Source organism: Microcaecilia unicolor, chromosome 9 (assembly GCF_901765095.1).
Source record: "Microcaecilia unicolor chromosome 9, aMicUni1.1, whole genome shotgun sequence".
In the NCBI taxonomy this organism is placed as follows: Eukaryota; Metazoa; Chordata; class Amphibia; order Gymnophiona; family Siphonopidae; genus Microcaecilia; species Microcaecilia unicolor.
Window position 1 is genome coordinate 193,844,853 of NC_044039.1, and position 14,466 is coordinate 193,859,318.

The 14,466-nt window shown below is 44.1% G+C and overlaps 1 long non-coding RNA gene across 2 annotated transcripts; it reads left to right on the forward strand.

Annotated features, from left to right (window-relative positions):
• Positions 1–6,012: 6,012 nt before the first annotated feature.
• LOC115477902 lies at positions 6,013–13,559 on the forward strand. Of its 2 annotated transcripts, none has more exons than XR_003943395.1 (4): positions 6,013–6,266; positions 6,353–6,560; positions 9,333–9,539; positions 13,422–13,559. It is a non-coding gene; the product is annotated as an uncharacterized LOC115477902 (long non-coding RNA). The 2 variants fall into 2 exon arrangements; XR_003943396.1 differs by having other exon boundaries at positions 6,353–6,481.
• Positions 13,560–14,466: the final 907 nt, after the last annotated feature.

A 14,466-nucleotide genomic window follows, 5' to 3' on the forward strand; every position in this document is an offset into this window, starting at 1 on the left:
CGCCTGCATACTTGCAGAATAGTGCTTAAATCAACATGGACTACCATTAAGATGTTTTATTTTACCATTAATCTGTTCAATTTTAGCACATTCCATTTTATGGAATGAGATCTAGTTACTCATAACTGGGGTTAACAGTAAAATATCACATCTTAAAGGCCATAATTTCCCTCCTTAATTAAAGAAAAAAAAATGTCTCTAGAAAATCAAAATCATTGCTATAAGAAATAAAAGTGAGCCAAGTATAGGAAATCAAGCCATTGTGACATCACTTATTTATTTAATTATTTATTTATGCATTTAAAATATTTATACGACTAGATTTTATATATCAGGCCTAAAATATTTGCGCCAAAATGAAATACGCCAAGGTATATTCTATAATAGAATGTAGAATAAGCCTAAATTTCCACATGGTTTATAGAATATGCCGAGTGCCCATTCATGTGCTTAGTCATGGGCAGTTACATCAAGTAAATCTTGGTGTAAATGCTGACACCTAAATTACGCGCAGACTGGGTGTATTTTATAATCACACATGTAAATTTTAGAGGTGCCCATGACCCACCCAGTCCACGTCCATAGTCACACCCCCTTTTCAACTATGCAACTTAGAATTTACATGCATCACATTATAGAATACGCTTAGACAGTTCTGTGCGTAAATTCTAATTAATGCCAGTTAGTGTCAAAAATGGATTGTTAAGTGGCAATTATCAGTGCTGATTGGCTTGTTAACTAATTAAGTTGCATGTGTAAATCCAGAATATGACTAGCTTTGTATGTGCACAACTTAAGTCACACTATATAGAATCATGGGGATATCCCGCACAATCCAAATTGTTATAGATGGCTTATAAATGAAATTGATAAGGTTGGCTTTTAGACATTGGTGGAATGAGACATTATGACATCACAATATCAGCTCTTGTTACTAGAGACTGAAATTCTTCACACTAAGGAGCGTAGTTATCAGGGCTACCATTAAGATATGTTATTTTACCATTAACACATGCTATTTTAGCACCGGCCCCATTTTATGCAATGAGACCTAGTTACTAATATGAGTTAACAGTAAATACCATGTGTCACATCTGTGGCCGTGACCACCCTCAGACTTACCTCATTTCTGGGGGGCAGCAGCTCTGCTGGCTTCTGTCTGTGTTTGTCTTGTCTCTAGTCTCTTTGCTGATTGCTTCACTAGACCTCACCTGTGTGGGCTATGCCTCTCTAGGGAGCCAGCATCTAAGATGGCTGCCACCGGCTCTGTGCCAGCTTCCAAGATGGCTCCTGCTTGTCTTTCCTGTGGGCTCACTTCCTATGTGTGTCAAGCCTCTCTTTGGGGTCAGTGTACTTCCTGCTTCTGTCCTACTGCTGGTGACTCATCAGTGAGAGCCTTCATAAGGAAGTGCTGTGCTTGCAGTCAGGGCCTTTGCATAAGTGTTATGCTCTTAGGCCAGGTCAGGTTAGTAAGTGTCTGCTGCACTACTGCTTAGCCTCTCTCTGGGTTCCAGCCCAGTTTCTTTCTGTGTCTGTGTCTCTGTTGTCCTTCCGTGGGGGGTCTTCCCTGCCACTGTCTGTCTGTGGACTGCGGGTCCTTCCTGGCTTACCCTATGTTTGGAGTGAAGCCTCTGTTCCTGGCTTACCCTGTGTTTGGGGTAAAGCCTCTGTTCCTGGCTTACCCTGGGTTGGGGTGAAGCCTTTGTCCGGGTTTGTTCTCTGTCTGTATGCGAAGCCTCAGCCTTTGTGGGTTCCCCAGTCAGTGTGTGGAACGGCTGTGGCTGCAGACCCTTGGCCTGTTCTTCCTGGTTACTCTGTTTGCTGTGCTGCCTGCCCAAGACCCTTGGCCTGTTATTCCTGGTTTGCTCTCATAAGTACATAAGTACATAAGTAGTGCCATACTGGGAAAGACCAAAGGTCCATCTAGCCCAGCATCCTGTCACCGACAGTGGCCAATCCAGGTCAAGGGCATCTGGCACGCTCCCCAAACGTAAAAACATTCCAGACAAGTTATACCTAAAAATGCGGAATTTTTCCAAGTCCATTTAATAGCGGTCTATGGACTTGTCCTTTAGGAATCTATCTAACCCCTTTTTAAACTCCGTCAAGCTAACCGCCCGTACCACGTTCTCCGGCAACGAATTCCAGAGTCTAATTACACGTTGGGTGAAGAAAAATTTTCTCCGATTCGTTTTAAATTTACCACACTGTAGCTTCAACTCATGCCCTCTAGTCCTAGTATTTTTGGATAGCGTGAACAGTCGCTTCACATCCACCCGATCCATTCCACTCATTATTTTATACACTTCTATCATATCTCCCCTCAGCCGTCTCTTCTCCAAGCTGAAAAGCCCTAGCCTTCTCAGCCTCTCTTCATAGGAAAGTCGTCCCATCCCCACTATCATTTTCGTCGCCCTTCGCTGTACCTTTTCCAATTCTACTATATCTTTTTTGAGATACGGAGACCAGTACTGAACACAATACTCCAGGTGCGGTCGCACCATGGAGCGATACAACGGCATTATAACATCCGCACACCTGGACTCCATACCCTTCCTAATAACACCCAACATTCTATTCGCTTTCCTAGCCGCAGCAGCACACTGAGCAGAAGGTTTCAGCGTATCATCGACGACGACACCCAGATCCCTTTCTTGATCCATAACTCTCTTTACCCTGAACCCTGCCTTGCCTAGCCTGTGTGCCTACCCTGCTTGTATATCCTGAGTGTATATCCTGAATCCTGTATCTGTCTGGCTAGTGTGTTTTCCTGGGTGATTATTCCTGTATCCTGTCTCCACCTAGCTAGAGGGTTTACCCTGTGGGTATTCCCGGATCCCCATTCTGCCTAGTGTGTTGCTGCCCTAGTCCTTGCTCCTGCTAGCTTCTGTACGCCTTGTGTTCCTTGGTCTGTCTTCTGGGTCTTGCTAGTGGCTGTGCAGAAGCACACTGTCTGAGTCTAGTTCTGTGCCCTGTCGCCCTCGTGTATCCCAGACCCAGGGTGAGTCCTCTGGATCTTCAGTTCCTGCCTTATCCTGCAAGTCCTGCTGGCCGCCTGCACCGGAGCTCAACTCCGGAGGAACGGTGGCTAGGTGCAGGTGAAGCTGTTCCTGTCTCATCTGTTCTAGTTGCCTGCCTTGTACTACTCTAGTCCAGAGTTCCAGTACTGCTCTTCTGTGTTTCCAGTCCCGAGGTGGTCTTGCCTGCCGCTGCAGCTCCTCGGCAGTGGCCCAAGGGCTCACGAACTCCAGTCCTGCCTCAAGGACCTGACAGAATGCCAAGGCCCTCAAGAACGCAACACCATGTCAACAGTTGTTCACATTGATAACTTCCCTCCTAAATTGAAGAAAAAAAGAAATACTTCTAGTGATTCAAAATCACCGCTATATGTAATAAAAGTGAGCCAAGTATTGACAATCAGGCCATTGTGACATCACTGATGAGGTTGGTAACATGAAGCATTATGACATCACAATATCAGCTTTGGTTACCAGAGACTGAAACTCTTCACACTAAGAAGCGTAGCTATCAGGACTACAATTAAGATGTGTTATTTTACCACTAACTCATGCTATTTAGCACAGGTCCATTTTTATGCAATGAGACCTAGTAACTAATAACTGGGGTTAACAGTAAAATAGCATGTCTTTATGGTAGCCCTCATTGCTAACTTTCCCCCTTAGCTTGAAGCTACTCATTTACACACGTATCAGAACATATCTGCTTGTAAATTACATCAGTCCGACTACATGTTATTCTGTAAGCGTGTGCCAATTTTCAGTGGTGCGTACTTTGCAGGATGTTCACATGAACAAAATTTGGGCAGAGTGTGGGTGGAGCACACACGGGTGTAAGTTCCAGAATGCTAAGATTTATGTGCATACTTTCCCAATCTAGGCATGAGCATTTACACCAATTCTATGGCTAACGTAAGTGCTCACGTGTAAAAATAGAGACAAGTATTTAACTGGTTAAAATAAAACTCTATAAAGAAAAGTAGGCTCCTACTTTTCTTAATAGAATAGGCTCTAAATAAGTGCTTTCCTGGTGCCCAAAACTAGGCTCTCTTAAAGAAGTGCCTTTTAAGTATCACTTTCACTGATACACCCAACATCCCACACTCTGGTCATATATTTGTTTATACAGCCCAAATTATCTGCTTAAGTGGCCCATATTACTTTTTTTATGAAAGCACTTTTGCAATTGACAAAGGTGGAGTAGAGGAGTAGCAGCCTAGTGGGCAGAGCACTGGGTTTGGTATCCTGGAGATCCTGGTTCAAATCTCACTGCTGCTCCTTGTAATCTTGGGCAAGTTACCCAATCCTCCATTGCTTCAGGTACAAATTAAATTGTGGGGGACAGGGAAATAACTGAACGTAACTCATCTTGAGCTACCTACTGAGAAAGGTGTGAGCAAAATCCAAATAAATAAATGCTCTTTAATATCAACCTCATTGAGGGCCCGATGCACAAAGGCAGCTATAAAATATGAGTGCCTCGGTAAAATTTAGTGAGTCGCAAACAGCGACCGATGCATGAAGGGGATCACATGCAAATGAGATACATGGACCCCACTTTGTGCATCAGTCCCTGTTTGTGATTCTGAGCTGTCAAAGGCATTTCACAGCCCCAATGAGACCCAACCTGACCCTGGCATCTGCACCCAACCTCGACCCCTTCGCCGACCCCAAAGAACAAATACCTGGTGTCCAGTGGACTCCCAACTCCCTGCACTCCCTCCTGGCCCCCTTCTGACTCCCCCAAAAGCAACAATGGCCCTGGTGGTCTAGTGGCCCCTTAGACCCTCTGTTTGCCCCTCTTGACCCCCCAAAAAGCAATGTGACCTGACCCTTCTGCCCCTCCCCATACCTGGAAAAGATGAAGGCATGAGGGCAGGATAAACACCTCCTACTTCCTTTCTCAGGGCCCATCCTGCACAAAATGGTGGCACCCAGCCCTGGCCTGGTGAATCTTGGGATGCATTGGGTGGGGCTACACGCCATATAAGGAAGAAAATTCTTTATATGGTGCTTAGCAACGCCCATTGCATCCCAGGATTCACCGGGCCAGGGTTGGGCATTGCCATTTTGTGCAGGGTGGGCCCTGAGGCAGGAGGGTGGGAGGTGTTTCTCCTGCCCTCCTGCCTCCATCTTTTCCAGGTACAGGGAGGGGAGGGGGGTTGGGTCACTTGTTGCCTTTGGGGAGGGTTGGGGCACAGGGTCATTAGACCCCAGGGCCATTGTTGCCTGGAGGGGGGGTTGAAAGGGGGCACAGAGGGGACTTGGGGTCCCTAGACTACCAGGGCCATTGTTGCCTTGGGGGGGGGGGGAGCATCCAGGGTCCACTGGACCACCAGAGGATATGGGAAAATATTTGGGGGGTGCCCATAGGGAGGATCAACAAGTCAGCGGCCGGGGGGGGGGGGGGTGAAGGTCGGAAGGTGAGAGGTAGGGAGCACAAGCAGGCAGCCTTTGCAGCTGTCTGTCTGTGCTTCCCTTCTGTCCAACAGCTTCAGAGCAGCTGTAAAATTTGCTCATTAGAGCTAGGTGCTCTTGAGCTGTGCTTCCCCAGAATGCTCATTAGAATACTAATGAGCTCATTCTAATACATTTGCATGGGGTCCGCGGTGGCTGCTAACGGCACACGTTTACTGGCTAAATAGCGTTTGCTTTAGACTGGCTACAACTAGTCTAAATCAAACGTTCCCAGCATGGTAAGCTTTGTGCATCTGCCCCTATGCTTGGAAGGAAGGACAACAGTAAGCTTATATATTTGTAGGGACTGATCAGTTCCTTGCACTCCTTTGGGTATCATTTCATGAACCAGCCTTTTTGGGGGGGCTATGGCACTATAAACCTTCATCTGCTACTAGCCAGGAATTCTTCCCCCTATTTTGTAACATCATTCAGTTTACATAGTCCAGTCATAGCAAAGAGAGTCCTTGGCCAATGGACTTTGTACCCTCATGGGACTATGCAAGCAGCATTTGCAGCATTCCCAGCCAGCCTGGGAAGCAGGGGTCTGGCCCAGGAATCCAACTCCGAGGCTCTGCATGGCAACAGACAGCACTGCCACTGGGCCAGCTCCTAACCTCACATTTTTACAGCTTCCTGATCAAAGTCATCTGAAGATATTTTATGTAGCAAAAACAATTGCCATGCAGTAAAAACAAAGCAAAGAGACAATTTACGACACCAAAATAATGTTGAACTAAGAGTTAAATTACATTTCATGCTTGAAATCCTGTTCTAGATAATGTAACTGTGGTAAGGAAACTTTGTTTTTATTTGAACAATCTTCTCTGAGATGTTTTAAAGTGTCTGGTTCAAGAAACGTTTTTTTTTTCTTTGAGTAAAGAGCTGGGTGGTTTCTGCCTGCTTTCATCCTGCTTGGCTATGAGCAGCGACTGCTTTCTGGAAGAGCAAATGAAATGTACTATCACTTGACGTCTCATGCCAGGAAAAATGAACCATTTCCAGAGGTTCTGTGTTTTTATGATACAACATTTGCAGTTCTAATGTGCTCAGAAGAAAGATTATGTTTTCTGTTTACCAGAATTGGTACTGAGTAAAAATTAACCTCAACGTCAAGGCTATCTCTCCTTTTCTCTCTGTCTTTTTTTGAGCAGATGAACAGAAATGTAATTGGAGTGCAAAGTACAAACTTGTTTGCAAGGAATATTTTCATGAGTTTGCTCACTTTTCTCAATGTGGTCAGACCAAGTTAACAGTATTAATATTAAATTCATCAAAGCCCAAGCTGTTAGGGAACTGGATGCTTCAGTGAATATGCACAAGAACGCAGACTTTTTCTACCTCTTCAGATTCAAGCCTGACTCTGGCTAATAGTCAATAAGAAATTTTGCTTATGAATACCATTGGCTAGACTGTGTGTAACGTAATTATAGTCTCACATTAGTTCCAAGTAGATAAATGTGCAAGTACGTATTTGCACCTTTTGTTGGCAGTTATCAGCAAAGGCGAGGACAGACCTGGCAGAAAACCAGAGCTGGTCATACTTAGAGGTGCTGTTTTTATGTGTGAGGAAATGTGCACTGCCATTCAGGGCCTGAGATAGGCATAGGCAACACAGGTATGTGCCTAGGATGTCAAAATCATGAAGGCACCCAAACGCTAGGTCTCCATCAATTCCATACTTGAAAGCTAGGACCTTCCTTCCTTGAGTATAATCTTTAGCGGGAAAGGCAAAAAGGATTTGGATTTAGCTTGTGCTGTTTCAGTAGTTGCTCAAGGTGAGTTACATTCTGGTATTGTAGATACTTCCCTGTCCCCAGAGGGTTTACAATCTAAATTTTTGCCTGAGGGTTAAGGGCTAGATTCAATAAATGGTGCTCAAACTTAGGTTCTGGGATGTTCCTCGGGAAGCTACTACTCTGAAAATGGCGCTCTGTGTGGAGCATCCTTATGCCTGCCAAAGGCTGGTGTAAATGTTGGTGTCCAATTGATAACAATTAGGTGTGCAAATCCAGGTATTCTATAACAGTGTCTAAATTCTGGGAATTCCCCTGACCTGCCCATGCCCCTCCCAAGACAGGTATCAGCAGCCATTTTCAGCCAGCAGCCACAAAGGGCAGGAGCGAGGGGGGCTTAGCTCCTACCCCCAGTAGGACCACCAGGGATACAGGTAGACTTTGGGGGATTGGGGATAGTGGAGCTTCTTCTGGAGGAGTTGGAGGGCTTGGTGGGCTGGGGGTGGGAAGGAGGGAGGCTGGGTACTTTTTAGCTAAAATATAGTTATGCAGGTCCTGACCGACATTCAGTGATAGGGCCTGCATAACTGCCTTATGTGTGCCCTGGTGAATATTGGCCAGGACCCGCATAGGCTCTGGTAGCTATCCTCATCACATTTAGTCCTCCAATATTCAGTGCCAAATTTCAGGTAATCTGGGAGAGGCTATAAGTACGTCAACGTCTGTTTCTGAGCTGAGACCTGCTCCCTTTGCCAAAAGCAGTGCCTGTTTCTAATGATGTGCTGAACACTGGCATTGACTCTCCTCTTAACAAAGATATTTCCTTGTTGGATGTGTGGAAAGTTGTGACTTAAATGGAGGGGGCGTTACAGGGGAATTGTTGCTCAATTTTGTACTTTTTCTAAAGAAAAATTGTGGGAAAATTGGACGAAATGGATGTAAAAATATGGGGTTTTGATAGATAGTTTTTTTTTTCCCTGTGGTTGAGCCTCAAGTGACTTCCCAGCAGGCTGTGTTTCTGGGATCAAGGATAGCTTTGGTCTATTTGAAGCAGTAGAGAATACAGCCTGGGAATAAAACCTGAGATTCCTGAATGTTCCTGAAATCCTGTTTTCCACAAACTTTGAGGAGGTATTAAAACGTCCTCAGCCAGAACAGGTTGTTTGAAAAAAAAAAATGTTTTTATATTCCTGTGATGACACAGGGGATGAATGTGGATGGAGGGGAGGGGGGGGGGGGTCCCTGTTATGGTTTCAACTTATACTCTTGAATTAACAACTTCTTGAGGATTCTCAAGTTATAATTGCTGAAAGAGCCACCATCTCGGTTTCATTTGCCAGAAAGAAAGGGAGAAATTTGTTCTTGAAATTTTATTTCTTGTTTAAGGACCTTCCTTTCTGTGGGATGGAAATGCAAGTATATTCTGATGTTACTCAAGCTTAAGAGAGAGTCCTTATTAGCCCTTAAATCACAGGTCCTTAAAGTGAGGGCTTCTTTCTTTTTGAAGTTTCCTTGCACCCGTCTCATATCTTTTAAGGGAGAGCAGTATGTGTTTGTGGATCCGGCACATCTGGAAAAGTTTCTTGCTGATAACAGAAAAAGTGGAGTATATGAAGACTTTTTCTTTTCTTTGATTATTCAGCGCCGATAGCCCATGAAGTGAATTGAGGAGAGAGATAATATGAGCATAGCAACACTGGTGGAATGTAAGTCGTGCAGCAGAATTTTGGACAGATTGAAGGAGAGAAAGGTGGCTTAGTTGGAGACCTGTGAGAAGCAAGTTGCAATAGTCTAAAAGCGAGAGGTGATAAGAGTATGAGAAGCGTTCTAGTAGTGTGCTCAGAAAGGAAAGGATGAATTTTGGTGATATTATAGAGAAGAAATGACAGGTTTTAGCAGTCTGTTGGATATGTGCAGAGAGAGAGAGAGAGAGAGAGAGAGAGAGAGAGAGAGAGAGAGAGAGAGAGAGGAGTTAAAGATGACCCCAAGGTTATGAGCTGATGACGGGGAGGATGAGATTGTTATCCACAGAGATAGAGAATGGCCATTTAAATCGCTTTGAATATTGACCTCTATGTGTTTACCACCTGCTGACAAATGTATTATTTGCTTTGAATATCAGGCCTTATGTTTCACTGTTGCTTGGTGGCTGGGACTCCTGTCCAGCAGGTGCTGTGAATGCTGACACTGCTGAATTCCCAGCTCTGTTAAAACCAGGTAGCAGAAGACCTGATCCAGGAAATACACCCAACTCTGCTGCCTGGCACTGGCAGTACACTGACCCACAGAGCAAGGTCTTTGCACACATTCTGCTTCCACTGTTTATCAGGTATAGCCATTCTTATCCTTGACCAGTTTCTCTTTTTAAAAAAGTATTACTCCAAGGTGAATTGATATCTTTTAGGAGTGTCTTGAGGCCCATGATAGATAAGTCACACTCTTTAGTTATCAACTTGCTTTTAGAGTGAAATGCCATTAAAAAGACTCACTCATAAAATTCATACTATGAAAACAATAGATCCTTCAACAGGAAGACCTTGTAGCCGAGCAGAGAACCCTCAGCAGACTGTCATGGAACATACAGGAAAAGAGAGTGTTGACTTCTCGTGATTATATATACTGGGGTTACTGTGACTGATTTTTTTTTATTTGGCCAAAGGACATTTGATTTGCGTGTGTTAATATTCCCTGCCTATGTGGGGGCAACATTTAGAGGAAAAAGAACCTAGAATATGAATTGCCACTCTGATTTTCATTGACAAAACTAGGGACCCTTTTATTCAACTGCAGTAAGCACTAACGTCTGCTTATCGCAGGCTAAAATGCACTGCCGTGCAGAGCGCACAGGCACCCTGAGGTAGTTTTGGATCGGTTCCTGCTTCCCACGCACTAAAAAATACTTTCTATTTTTTAGCGCTGGGGGTGTGTTTGGGGGGCAGAGAGTAGGCATTCCCAGTGTTAATCAGTTAGCGCAGCTAAATCACCATGCACTAATTGATTAGTGCATGGTTAGCTTGGGAGCCCTTACTGCCTAGAAAATAGGTGTTGGTAAGGGCTCCTGCGCTAATGGCCGTACGCTAATTAGGAAATTAGCACATGGCCATTAATAGAGGAAATGGAAAATGTGTCCATTTTGCAGCCGTTCTAAAAGTGGTCTCAGCACACGTGAAACCCATGCCGCAGTCACAGCGCAGGCCACTGTTTAGCACAGCTTAGTAAAAGGGCCCATTATTTTGTTCACAGTCATTTCACGCTGTAAATTGTATCCTGCATTTCCCTAGATTGTGGCATACTGTGCGCTTTTGTATTGTGGAACTGACTGCTTAAATTTTAATAATGTGAACTGCCCTCTTAGGTAAAGGAGCCCTCTGAGTATGGATCATGCCAAAAATAACATCTTTATCATGCTTGTGCAATCAATTCAATAAGATTTATTGAAGCAATCTATTGATTATTTTCACTCTGTTTTATTAGTGTAGTAAACTTCTCCAGTGCTTTGATGTCTTGCAAGTGTTGAATATTATGAGTAACAACAATGGATTCTTGAGACCTACCATAATCTCTCACTAAAGGAAGAAACCTTGCTTCTTGTTAAAACTTGTTACAAGCTAGAGGCACATGGGTAGGTTATATTCTTGGTATATCCTTGTGGTCAATAATGCATAGAATTCATGGGGCCCAGTTCTTAGCTGCACTTATCTGGGTTGGGTCAGCTCCTATCTGAGTGCCATTCACTAGAGCCATGCAAGCGAAAATCTACAATGATCATCCTGGCACTCTCTGGGTTCTGCTGGGGAGTGAGACAAGGTAGAACCAGTTTTCTGGGTATCCTCAACATTTAGCCTCAGTACTTGGCTAACTTACCCAGATGGTTAGGTGGGTACTAGTGCTGAATGAGCCCCATAGGAGGGAATTCAATAAACAGCACCAAAACTTAGGCACTGAAAAAAATTAAGCACCAACACCCAAATTTTATATATTGTGCTTTAATTTCCACATGGAAATCAAAGCGTATTATATAACAATGCATGTAACTTAATTGGTTAACTAGCTAATCAGCACTGTTAATTGGATTGAATGTTAACAAGGAATTAGCACTAATTGGCATTAAGATTTACACGCACAACTCGCTAAGTGTATTCTGTAATGTGATGTGTGTAAATTCCAAGTCAAATAGTTGAAAGGGGGCGTGGTTATAGGCGTGGAATGGGCGGGTTGCAGGTGTTTCAAAACTCTGTGTGCATTATTGTAGACTACAGCCGCTCTGCACCTAATTTAGGCGTCAGGATTTAGGCCAAGTAAAACATGGCCTAAATGTATGCAACCAAATTTGATTGTGTGGAGAGGCGCTTGGTGTATTCTATATACTGCTTGGAAATTTAAGCTGATTCTATAAAATTTAGGCATACTTTAGAGAATACGCCTAAGCATATTTTTTTACTGAGCGGATTTTTCAGACACCATATATAGAATCTAGCCCCAAATGCTAGTCTATAAAGCAGGGGAGTAGCCAGACTTCGGCAGGAGGGGGGGTCCAGAGCCCAAAGTGAGGGGGCACATTTTAGCCCCCCAGGTGCCGCCGACCCCCCACCCAATAATTGATAGTTCAGAGCTTATTATCCAATATATTTCTGTGCGCAACTTGGAATCGCACCCAAAGTTGGGCATGGAACTTTGGGCACCAACCCCGGATTCTATATAGCACACCTAGAGATCCAGGCTAAATAGTAGTAATAGGCTGAAATCCAGGTGGATTCTATAACAATGCACGTAACTTAATTGGCTTAACAAGCAAATTAGAATTGATAACAGCACTTAACAAGCAATAATGAGCAGTAATTGGCAATAATTAGAATTTACACACACAACTTGCTAAGCATATTGTGTAATGCACTGCGCCTAACTTCTAATGTGCGCAGACAAAAAGGGGTGTGGTTATGGGCAGGGAAATGTGCATTTTGTGGGCATTCCGAAATTTACATGCATAGTTATAAAATATTGTCCTCTGAGTCTAAATCTACATGCCGGGATTTACGCTATGTTTTCATTGGTGTAAATGGAGGTGCATAGTTTTAAGCGCTGGGATATCAACTAAGCGTATTCTATATACAATGCCTAAATCTAGGCACCGCTTATAGAATACGCTTAGCAGAAATGTTTTCTGTGTGGTTTTTTTAGACGCTATATATATATTTGTTTTTTGTTACATTTGTACCCTGCGCTTTCCCACTCATGGCAGGCTCAATGCGGCTTACATGGGGCAATGGAGGGTTAAGTGACTTGCCCAGAGTCACAAGGAGCTGCCTGTGCCTGAAGTGGGAATCGAACTCAGTTCCCCAGGACCAAAGTCCACCACCCTAACCACTAGGCCACTCCTCCACTGTTGCTACTGTTTGAGATTCTACATGGAATGTTACTATTCCACTAGCAACATTCCATGTAGAAGTCGGCCCTTGCAGATCACCAATGTGGCCGCGCAGGCTTCTGCTTCTCTGAGTCTGACATCCTGCACGTACGTGCAGGACGTCAGACTCACAGAAACAGAAGCCTGCGCAGCCTTCTACATGGAATGTTGCTAGTGGAATAGCCTAAATACGTAAAAAGCAGAGTTTTTTTGTCTATGAGGGAAAAGTCTCAACCACTACAGCTATATTCTATACACCTGAGTGTTCATTTTATAGCCTAAAATGAACACTCAGGTGTATAGAATATAGCTGTAGTGGTTGAGACTTTTCCCTCATAGACAAAAAAACTCTGCTTTTTACGTATTTAGACTATCTGGTATTGACAGCAGAGTATCTGTGATAGCTTCATATATTTGGCTAGTGGAATAGCAACATTCCATGTAGAGTCTCCAATAGTAGCAACATTCTATGTAGAATCTCAAAGAGTAGCAACATTCCATGTAGAATCTCCAATAGTATCTATGTTATTTTTGTTACATTTGTACTCCGCGCTTTCCCACTCATGGCAGGCTCAATGCGGCTTACATGGGGCAATGGAGGGTTAAGTGACTTGCCCAGAGTCACAAGGAGCTGCCTGTGCCTGAAGTGGGAATCGAACTCAGTTCCTCAGGACCAAAGTCCACCACCCTAACCACTAGGCCACTCCTCCACTATAGAATTCCCCCCCTCATATACAGAATCCAGGGGATAATATGTTCACTATATATATTCTATTTTGATCTTTCTATTGTGCTCTTTTTTTTCAGTGATTTGAACAGCTGTTTACTGAGAAATGGATTGAAACCAGGAGCTGATTACACATAGGCTACCCAAACAGCTGGAGTGGAAGGGGGAAGGGATAAGCAATAGCGATGGAGATGCTGGGCCACAGGGGAGCAGGGAGGGAGAGAGAGAGAGAGAGAGAGAGAGAGAGTTGCTGGTTTTTTTTTTGGGGGGGGGGAGGGAGAGGAGAGAATGAAAGTATGTCATGAGGGAGGCAGAGTGAATAAGAGAGTACTCAGGAAAAATGGAGACAAAGTGGGAATAAAATGCTGGAGAGAGAGCGAGAAATGGAAGGGAGAGAAAAGAAATGGGAGGAAGGATAGGAAAAGGGGAGATCATCAAGAGACAAGGGTGGAAACGTACATAGAGAAGGAAAAGTATTTAAATATCCACTGGTGCAGGAGATAAATAAGGAAGAGTCAGAGCTGATGCTAAAAAGAAAAAGGAGGAAAACAACAGAGTCAAAACAAAAGGCATAGATGAGATCTGAGAGCAAGAAAAAAAAAAAAGAAGATGCCGAACAATAAACCAAGCCAGGGACCCCAAAGGTTGGATATATTTATTGTCTGACCTATAACTCATCAGCATAAACTCACGGATTCTGTATATGATGCTCAACATTACACACACAAATTTGGGTGGACTCCCAATTTGTGCACACAATTTAATTGAGTAACAAGTCAATTAGCACCAATAATTGGGTGCTAACAATCAGTTATTGGCGTTATTTGGCAATAATTTGGATTAACATGCGCATCTTGCTAAGATGGAAAGATGGAAAATGTAAAGGAATCCTGCCCAGAAGGAAGGGATCCCCAGAAGCTTAGCTGGTGGTGGGAGGCAGGGCTGGTGGTTGGGAGGTGGGGATAGTGCTGGGCAGACTTATACGGTCTATGCCAGAGCCGGTGGTGGGAGGTGGGGCTGGTGGTTGGGAGGCGGGGATAGTGCTGGGCAGACTTATACGGTCTATGCCAGAGCCGGTGGTGGGAGGTGGGGTGGGTGGTTGGGGGGCGGGGATAGTGCTGGGCA